This window comes from Ctenopharyngodon idella, chromosome 20 (genome assembly GCF_019924925.1).
Source record: "Ctenopharyngodon idella isolate HZGC_01 chromosome 20, HZGC01, whole genome shotgun sequence".
Classification (NCBI taxonomy): Eukaryota; Metazoa; Chordata; class Actinopteri; order Cypriniformes; family Xenocyprididae; genus Ctenopharyngodon; species Ctenopharyngodon idella.
Genome location: NC_067239.1, coordinates 6,054,068 through 6,064,503, shown reverse-complemented (window position 1 = coordinate 6,064,503; position 10,436 = coordinate 6,054,068). Strand labels below are relative to the sequence as shown.

Sequence of the window (10,436 nt, the reverse complement as noted above, 5' to 3'; positions counted from 1 at the left end):
CAGTCCGAATGAAATGCTATGTCCTACCTGCCTGTGTCAACATATGTTTTTACATACCCTCGCGCACCCTGTTCGCGCAGACATCATACGTCATCAGCACGTTTCATGCTATGCAGAGTTTATGTAGACAGACGTCAGTCGCGGAGCACCGCAAACAAACAGCAGCCACATTTTACAGTTCCTGCCAAATCAAAACGAGCTTTTGCTGCGTTCACACCATAACTAGCGTAATTAAGAGATGGAAACCCGTGACATTCTAACCGGAGCTGTTCAGTCAGACTCGGAATTGTTTCCATGTCAACAGTATCAACACAGAAATGAATCTGCAGCAGTCAGGTACAAGCTCGAAGTTGTTCACAATAATAATGAACGTAATGTTATGTACTTTAAGACACGAGGTAGTTTACCGTCGTCTTGTATTACTTCAGCATCATTACTCCAGTCTTCAGTGTCGCATGATCCTTCAGAAATCATTCTAATATGCTGATTTGATGCTCAAGAAACATTTCAGTGTTGAAAACCGTTGTGATGCTTAGTATTTTTATGGAAACCAGAATTCTTCAAAAGAGCATTTATTTGAAATGGAAATCTTTTGTAACACATCTTTACTGTCACTTTTGATCAGTTGAGTGTGTACTTAGTGAAAATTGTTCATTTAAAAAAAAAAAAAAAAAAAAAAATTCTTGAAGAGTTATGAATCAGTTGGATTTTAAAATACCAAAAGTCTTGTTAAAAATGTCAAGGAATGAAGCTTGATTTTCATTGTCTGTAGTTGAGCTGAATTAAGCTTTCTTTGCAGCAGATCATCTGCCTGAATGCATATCGTGCTTTACTACAATGATCCACTAGGTGGTGATATTCCCTATAAAAGTAGTTATATGTAAAAATTGTTATTAATGTCTAATTCTAACTATGGATTAAGACTGCTTTGCAAACTGCAGCAATATTGATGATGACTGGTGGAGTGAAATGTGGGTTAAAAGTCTTTATTTTACAAGTAAGAACAAACCATTGAGGAAGTAACACTAAATGAAAAGTTTGTTTTCTCCTTTTTCATTTTGTCTTCTCATACCTACATTAACCTCTTCCACATAAATGCTACAACTGCAGTTTAAAAAAAAAAAAACCCTCCATTCCAGGTCCACACCTCCCTTCTCCTGAATCAGCACTTTTCCACTGCAGGTCTACCCAGGTTGATTGAGCACCATATCAGCACACGTCTCTCACTCTCCCATGGGTCCTCTTTCCTCCATCACTTTGTCTGTGGCTTTTCCCTCGAATTTTAAATCATGATCCATGTCCTTATACCTATAACTTCCTTCATCCCATCCATTCCCTTTCTCTGAGGTCACGATGCCACTCAAGTCTATGTATATTCACCATCTGGGTTTATATGCCTCATCAATCTTCACACACACTCCATTAGGTGTCTAATGGAGAGGACAGCTGTGTTGATACCTCAGTTTCATATGAATTTTACGCCTACAAGAACATCAGCAGATTATATTGTCTCCCACTCTCTTTAAAATAGGTATGTTATGGTGTGTTTGTGAAAGTAGCCCTGAGCTCTTATATTTATCACTATCTACACCCACTTTAGAGCTCTTCAGTGTCCTTTGACACCCTGGCAGGTTATTCACATGTATAGTGCTGTGTGTTTTACAGTCCAATCCTAGTGTACATTATTGAATACACATATAACACAGTGGTTATGTAATGGAGGAATCGGATGATTCAAGCAGTGGAAGAAAGACAATAGTAAAATATGTTATTTAGGATTATACTGCATTGGTAATATTGGGATTTAATGTACATTTGACCAAAACAATAATGTTAACTGCTAGACCAGATAGTTGCAGTTAGTGGTAGTGGTCTCCTAAAATTTAAGGACATGGGCTGTTAACTAATATTGGGGATTTTGATTCCTCAGTGACTCAAATCTTTTAAATCCATTCCCCAAAAAGATTCATTCAGATTTGTTCACGAATTGTTCAGTGGACGTGAAGTTTCATTATACCAGTAGAGTAGATGCTGAGGTTGCACTTTAATTTAAGGTGTCCTTGTTACATCACACCTAGTCTGTTCTATGATGAAATCCAGTCATTTCAATATGAATTCGTGAAAGGGCTAAAAAAAAAAATCCCTCTCAGATTTTGCTCGTCACACAAATTTGTGACTTTTGTTCAAGTGGTGCTCCATATCTGTATTGATAATGGACAGCGATCTTTTTTTTGCCTGCAAAATTTTGACAATGTGTTCAAAATCGCCCCCCTGTACACTTATATAGTGCACTATTTGAGGGGACAGCCATTTGCAGTGGTGTTCGAAACCATAGTGGACATTATCAGGTGCTCTCATTCAATCCTATTATATACCACACTAACAAGTGTCCAACCGAAGTACACTCAACAGATAGTGAATATACTCATGCACTGTGAGGGTTGCACTGAATGAATTCCTGCTTTTCACTTTGTTTCTGAATTCGCTCACTCATTTTCATTCCTTAAATAATGTATGGACTAGTGAATAAGGGTATGGGTGTCACATTGGCGAAAACCGCGAAAGAAGATCCATTGTCCATTATGAATAGTGTAGTGATGCATGAAGCACTCAAAACAGTCACTTCCAAACTAAGCACTTTTATATTGGGTCAGTGCAGCAAATTTGCATGTTCAAAATTTAACAAACATGAAACCGTTGCAAAATAGCCTCGCATGAAATTCCAGATTGCACGGATGCCTGTTGAGATGACTACATTTCATCCATGGAATTTCGGCATACAAAGGTAAATGTGACTGCACACAAAAGGTGCAGAAATTTGTCTGGCAAAAAGGATAGGCCTACATTGCCCATTCTCAATAGCATGGAAGCTTGTTTCCACCACTAAATAAAAAAATAAAAAGTTAATTCTGATTTTTTTTTTTCTCAGAATTACATGAAACTCGCAGTTGCAAGTTATAAAGTCAGATTTGTGAGATATAGACCTAAACTCAAAATTACGAGTTATAAAGTCAGAATTGCATATTCGCAATTGTAAGAAAATGTTCAGAATTGAGCTGATTTGGACTTTATAATTTAGAATTGCAAGTTTATATCTTGCAATTACAAGAAAAAAAAAATCAGAATTGTGAGTTTATATTTCTCAATTCTGAGAAAAATGTCACAATTACGATATGTAAACTCGCAATTGTGAGACAAAAGTCACAATTACATTTACATTTTTTTTAATTCCATATCGTCGAAGTTCTCACGCTGAACTCGCTTTCTGTTGGTGGCAAATTTGCGTGACTAACTTGAACATGAGTGAAATCTGGGTGGGGAACGTTTTCACCCTCACGTGAAAGTCACAATCAAGCGGATTCCTATTGGAATGACTGGATTTCATCCACAAAATGTAAACAGTAAATGTGAGTGCACCTAGTAGCTTCGAAGCTTTACGAATCATTTGTTTCGAATCAGTGGTTCAGAGCACCAAAATCATAGGATTTCAGTAAACGAGGCTTCGTTACGTTGTGTTTTGAAACTTCAATAGTTCACGTGACTTTGGCAGTTTGATACATGCTCCGAACCACTGATTCAAAACAAATGATTCGTAAAGCTCTGAAGCTTCATGAAGCAGTGTTTTGAAATCGCCCATTACTAGATATTGTGGAATAAAGTCACTATTTTGTTATTTTTGGTGCACAAAAAGTATTCTCATCACTTTATAACATTAAAGTTGAACCACTGTAGTCACATGAACTGTTTTAAATATGTTTTAGTAGCTTTCTGGGCATTGAAAAGGGAGTGTTATTGCTGGCAATGCAGGCCTTACTGAGCCTTCGGATTTTATCAAAAATATCTTAATTTGTGTTCTGAATACGAACGAAGGTCTTACAGGTTTGGAAAGACATGAGGGTGAGTAATTAATGACATAATTTTCATTTTTGGGTGAACTAACCCTTTAATAATGTCCTTACCTTACTTAAATTTTGTATGGTCATTGTCCATTTTTACACATTAATAATTCTTCTGCTCCCTTTCTCTCAACATGCCTCTGTCATTCTGTATTACGAAGAGTCTCATTCAGAAGGTTAAACCAATTAAACACTTCTTTACAACCTTCACTCTGTTTGCTTGGTTTATAGTCAATCATTGAGGTGCGGTCACATTTACCATTATTTGGCGAATTTTTGCAGCTAAAATCCAATAATTTAAATAGGAATCTGCACCAAAAAAAGATGGTTCTTTAAACATTCTTTACATGTAGTAACAGTTCTATATAGAACTTTATCATCTTGAAGAACTTTTTAATGCTGAAATGGTCCTTTGTGTTGGGTTCTTTTTTCCCGCCTTTAAGCAACCTCATTACTGATTCTCTGGAGCTCAGCAGCCAACCAATTACACAGACTGTCAACACACTCTCAACAGGTAAATGATTTCTTTCTTATGTCTATAAATTTTAACTTTCAAGTTATTACTGGTTTCCCATGCCATGTCATTACTTTTTCTCTTTTTAGTTTCACCGTACATGTAAGTGTGAGCAGCTCTGTTCAGTTAAGGATACTTATCTTCTCTTCTCCATTAAGTAACAGTGATATTGACTTTATGATCCATATTGTTAGATTTTTTTTAATTATTACTTTATGCATAAACATACCCCATGACTATATATCACTTTTTCCTTTGATATTTGTAAAGGGCTTGCATACTGTCAAGCCAAAGAACCCTAACTTGGTACTATTTAGAACCATTTTTCTTAAGAGTGTGGAATTTCACGCAAGGACGAACGCAGATGAGATATGGTGTACGGTTGTGATGACAGATTGAAGATAGTGGGGAGTACTGTAGGTGGAAACACTGTACTGATTTTCATCTAAAGTGCAATGACAGTTTTAGACCACTCTCTTGTTTCTTCTGAGAGGACATCAATACTGGTAGTGGAATAAATAGGCTGGGAGAGGCATCTCTATCTGCGGTATAACAGTAAGATCAGACTTGGCTCACTTGCTGGCCTGTGACCTTGTGGGTTTAATGGCCTTAGAGGCTGTGACACGGTGCAGGGTGCAGTAAAACTAAACTGATGCAGAAACAGATCCTGAATTTTAGAACTGGAAGACACTGGTTGCTTCAGACCGGGAGAGACGAGACAAGGAGAAACTGACATCAGACAGTTCTACTAATACGATACGGGCAGTGGCCCTGTGGTCAGACAGACTGTTACAAATACACACTCACACACATGCATGTATGCATGTATCCCAGGCTTGTCTGCAACATTTGAGACAGGAAAGAGCAAGGTGATATGCTGTAACATGTACATGCGATGTTAAAAACAAAAACACACACCCAGAACCTTATATAAGGAGATTGCCGTTACAAAAGACTCCACCACTGCATACATGTTAAAGCAATGCATATGTTATGCATGTTATAGGGGTTGAAGGCATATATGCATGTTAAAGGGATAATGCACCCAAAAATTAAAATCCTGTCATTATTTAAGGCCGCAATATACTCACGGTGTTCTTTTCCATCCTTTGCTCAAGAGTAAAAAGAAGTTAGAAATACTGAGCAGCGGTATTCTGACGCCCCCCTCATTTTGATGAACATGTTAGTATGTGCTGCAAAAGAGTGTCAATTTTGCTTTAAATTAGAATTACAACTTTATTTGGCTCTCTAGTGTGTTGATATTTTTTACTCGTGGATGTCTTATTGAACAAGAAATAAACCAGAGAAGATTCCCACATCAAAGAAGGCGGAGCCTTGCCACACCTACCTATTATGTAATTTCCATGCACCAATCAGGGACGTTTCCTCCAAGGCAGTGCCTCCTCAAAAATTGGATGAGAAAATAATCCATATTACAAAAATAAAACAATGCAAATATTACAAAATGTGAGATTAAAAAGTGTATTCACTTATTTTTTTTAAAGTCACACTGTCCAACAGCAACACCAGTGGGTAAAGTTACAGCACTTTTCTCTTGCCTCCCCTGAACCCATTGAGTTTTAACAGACCCCCTAAAGCTTGTGCTGGGAATTTATTTGAGAATGAATGGGGGAAAGGCACGTGAGAGGAGGCAATACCTCCAATGCGCTATGACTGGATGTGATTGGTTCGTGAGATAAACCCCACCTCTTGTTTTTGTGCATGAATCAGTCTGAAAGAACAAAATGAGTTGGCGTTCTGATGTTAGAACCTGGAAACACTGGACGTAAACAGCGTACGAGAATGACACAGAAGAGAAGATATTGTTGAATAAAGTCATTATTTTTGTTTCATTTTTGCGCACAAAAAGTATTCGTCACTTCATAAAATTAAGGTTGAACCACTGCAATCACGTCGACTATTTTAACGATGTCTTTAGTACCATTCTGAAACTTGAAACTGGTGGTTAAATTGCTGTCTGTTGAGGAGTCAGACAGCTCTTGGATTTCATCAAAAATATCTTACACCGTGTCTACATCGGATGCGAGTGGCGCGGCGCGATGCGAGGCATCAAAAGACAATAGAACCCAATATAATCCGTGATATTGTCTACACTGGATGCGGCGCGGCGCGATGCGATAAAAGTCGTGTCTGGTGTAGACACGCCGTTACAGGTTTGAAACGACATAAGGGTGAGTAATTAATGACAGAATTTTCATTTTTGGATGAATTTACCCTTTAAGTGTGACTGTTACAGGAATTTATATTTGATTTATTAAGAAAAACAACTTTATTAAAAAAAAAAACATTGAAAAACCATGTGGACTTTGAACATGCGAATGCTGTTTTCTTAACACCCTTTAATGAATATAATGCGGTTTATCAGTTAACTTTATCTGTGAACGCGGCTTATGTTTTCAGGTAAACGCATTTGCGGCCTTCCTAAAGGTCTTTAAAGAGCGCGCATGTGCGCGAGATAATTAAGTTACCGAAAGGTGTAGAGGAAGCTGCTTTTTGATTGCGCTGCATAGATACAGGGGTTAAGAATACAACGCTAACACAGTGCATGTAAACAATGATGCCGCTTTCACGTCTTTAAAACACTTTTCTCTCAATAGTCGGTTTTCTGGTCGACATATAAACAGTCAATGAGCAACAGATTCTTTTAAAAATTAAAACTTCCAAGCAGAACTAAGACAGATTAAGGATTAGACAGAATAAATTAAGCTTTAAGGACCACAGGGGGTGGAAAGACAAAGGGATGAGCTCCAGACGCTTACCAACCCCCACCTGCAGTTTACTTCTCGGCCAGCAGGGGTCCGTAAGCCGGCTTTTCATCTGTGCTGCAGGCAGCACTGTGTTCACTGTCTGCTGCTGTTGTCCTCACTGCCCTCTCTACAGGAGTCCCTATGCATGCAGCTGTGTAAGCAATAGTGGACTACTTGTTTCTACCATGCCTACAAATATACCAAATGTACTCGTTTACTGATACATTGACCAAAAAGCCTAGAACTAGATGATATTCGGTCTGGACTGACTAAAAACCCTTACAAAACCAATGTTAGGACATATTCTGTTTCATTTGTAGTTAATAGTAATGTTTGTTTCCTGTCAAAATAATATAACTTCCAAGTTCCAGCAGGATGTCATTAAGGACCTGACAGTTAAAGGGATATTAAAGGGTTAGTTCACCCAAAAATAAAAAAAAATAATGTCATTAATTACTCACCCTCATGCCGTTCCACACCCGTAAGACCTTCATTCATCTTCGGAACACAAATTAAGATATTTTTGTTGAAATCCGATGGTTCAGTGAGGCCTGCATAGCCAGCAATGACATTTCCTCTCTCAAGATCCATTAATGTACTAAAAACATATTTAAATCAGTTCAAGTAAGTACAGTGGTTCAATATTAATATTATAAAGCGACAAGAATATTTTTGGTGTGCCAAAAAAACAAAATAACGACTTATTTAGTGATGGCCGATTTCAAAACACTGCTTCATGAAGCTTCAGAGCGTTATGAATCAGCGTGTCGAATCATGATTCGGATCGCGTGTCAAACCGCCAAAGTGCTGAAATCACGTGACCGTGGCACTCCGAACCGCTGATTCGACACAAAAGATTCATAACCCTCCGAAGCTTCCTGAAGCAGTGTTTTGAAATCACTATATAAGTCGTTTTTTTTTTTTTTTTTTTTTTTGGTGCACAAAAAAAAATATTCTCGTCGCTTTATAATATTAATATTGAGCCACTGTACTCACATGAACTGATTTAAATATGTTTTTAGTACATTAATGGATCTTGAGAGAAGAAATGTCATTGCTGGCTATGCAGGCTTCACTGAGCCATCGGATTTCGACAAAAATATCTTAATTTGTGTTCCGAAGATTAACGAAGGTCTTACGGGTGTGGAACGGCATGAGGGTGAGTAATTAATGACATTACTTTCATTTTTGGGTGAACTAACCCTTTAACAGGATGGGAAGTGAATCAAGTGATAAGGACATGGTAATGGCAATTTAGGTTTTCATAATTAAAACAATTCCCAAGAACATGTTTTCCCAATAAAGCCAAATAGATCTTCATTTTTTGTTTCAAGTTAGTGGACATGGCCAAAAAGGCATCATCCCCCTAATATAATTTCTATCTTTAAGTTATATGTTTATAATTTTGCAGAATATTAGAATTACTATTAATATGATGGCATTTAATAACAGGCTATATATTACATTTAAATTTGATTATAACTTAACTGCTCACCTTTTAAGTGCTTACACACCTGTAACGCTACATGAAACATTGCAAAACATTCAAATAACTTTACATTTGTAAATCTAATGATTTCTTATTTTAGACCAATATAGGAAGCCCCACCGTTAGGCAGGGCATCAAAAAATTATATTATACTCATAGTGTTCTTCCCCACGGAAATCTTTAGTAAAAGGCGAAAGATTTATACGATCTGAGGAAAAACATGAGTGTACTGACTCCAAGCAGAAACCAGCAGGTACCAGACCGACGACAACACACTTCACAACAACGGTAAGATTGACTTTCATTATTACCGCACATTTTAACTCAGTTAAACATTAGCACTATCCCTAAAGAGTGTTGTTCATATGTGTACCGAACATGTACCTAACAAATCTAATGGATAAAAAGCAAAAATGTTTATGAAATACGTGTCGCGTTGCATTGTGGGTAGTCCGTTTCCTGCTCTTCCTGATACGTCATGCTTCATATCATTTTACATACAATGCGTTGCAGTTACGTCGGATCAAACTGAAACATACTGAAGCAGCTCCTTAATGAACAGAAATAATAAAACTGTGTTTGTTTCTGAAATAATAGTTATAGGTGTTATAAGATTATACAGACCAAAACACAAACTATCTCAGGTAATTCCAGCAGAGCCTACTGCAGCTCATAGTAAACTAGTGTGTGAATCCAGGGCAGGGACACATTCAGAACAGCGTGGAGAGATAAACATTATGAATCGGTTATTACCGCTGCACGTCATCATAATCTCTCCTCCAGGTTATGTGTTGCCCTCTTTATTGCAACAATCTCCTGGATTTACACAGATTTAAAGAACTGTTTTCCACACCGAGCTGTTTCACCGTTTGGCGACTCAAGCGACACCCAGCGGTGATGGTCCAAGTCTTCATTTGCACTTTTAACGTTAATTAAAAGGTTATCACACGTTAAAAAGATGATAAATGAATAAACAATGTCATTAAAATAATTGTTTATGACAACTAAGAATAGTTATGTCTTTCTTTCTTCAGTCGAAAAGAAATGAAGGTTTTTGATGAAAACATTCCAGGATTATTCTCCTTATAGTGGACTTCAATGGACTCCAGACGGTTGAAGGTCAAAATTACAGTTTCAGTGCAACTTCAAAGGGCTTTAAACGATACCAGACGAGGAATAAGGGTCTTATCTAGCGAAACGATCGGTAATTTTCGAAAAAAAAAATACAACTGTATATGCTTTATATAAACAAACGTTTGCCTTCTAAGTGCCTCCTCCAAAACTGCATTTCTGTATTCTCCAAAAAGCTTACGCTGTATGTCCTACGCCTTCCCTATTCAACTTACGGGAAAAAAATGTAACTGGCGCTGCGTTCGTTCCGTAAGTTGAATAGGGAAGGCGCAGGACATACAGCGTAAGCTTTTTGGAGAATACAGAAATGCGGTTTTGGCGGAGGCACTTAGAAGGCGAATGTTTGTTTATATAAAGCATATACAGTTGTTTTTTTTTTCGAAAATGACCGATCGTTTCGCTAGATAAGACCCTTATTCCTCGTCTGGTATCGTTTAAAGCTCTTTGAAGCTGCACTGAAACTGTAATTTTGACCTTCAACCATCTGGAGGCCATTGAAGTCCACTATAAGGAGAATAATCCTGGAATGTTTTCATCAAAAACCTTAATTTATTTTCGACTGAAGAAAGAAAGACATGAACATCTTGGATACCATGGGGGTGAGTAAATTATCAGAAAATTTTCATTCAGAAGTGAAC

General features: G+C 37.5%; 1 non-coding gene across 1 annotated transcript; it reads right to left on the bottom strand.

Annotated features, from left to right (window-relative positions):
• Nucleotides 1-8,779: 8,779 nt before the first annotated feature.
• On the bottom strand, nt 8,780-8,895 carry LOC127503029 (U5 spliceosomal RNA). Its single transcript, XR_007927013.1, has one exon. It is a non-coding gene; the product is annotated as a U5 spliceosomal RNA (small nuclear RNA).
• Nucleotides 8,896-10,436: the final 1,541 nt, after the last annotated feature.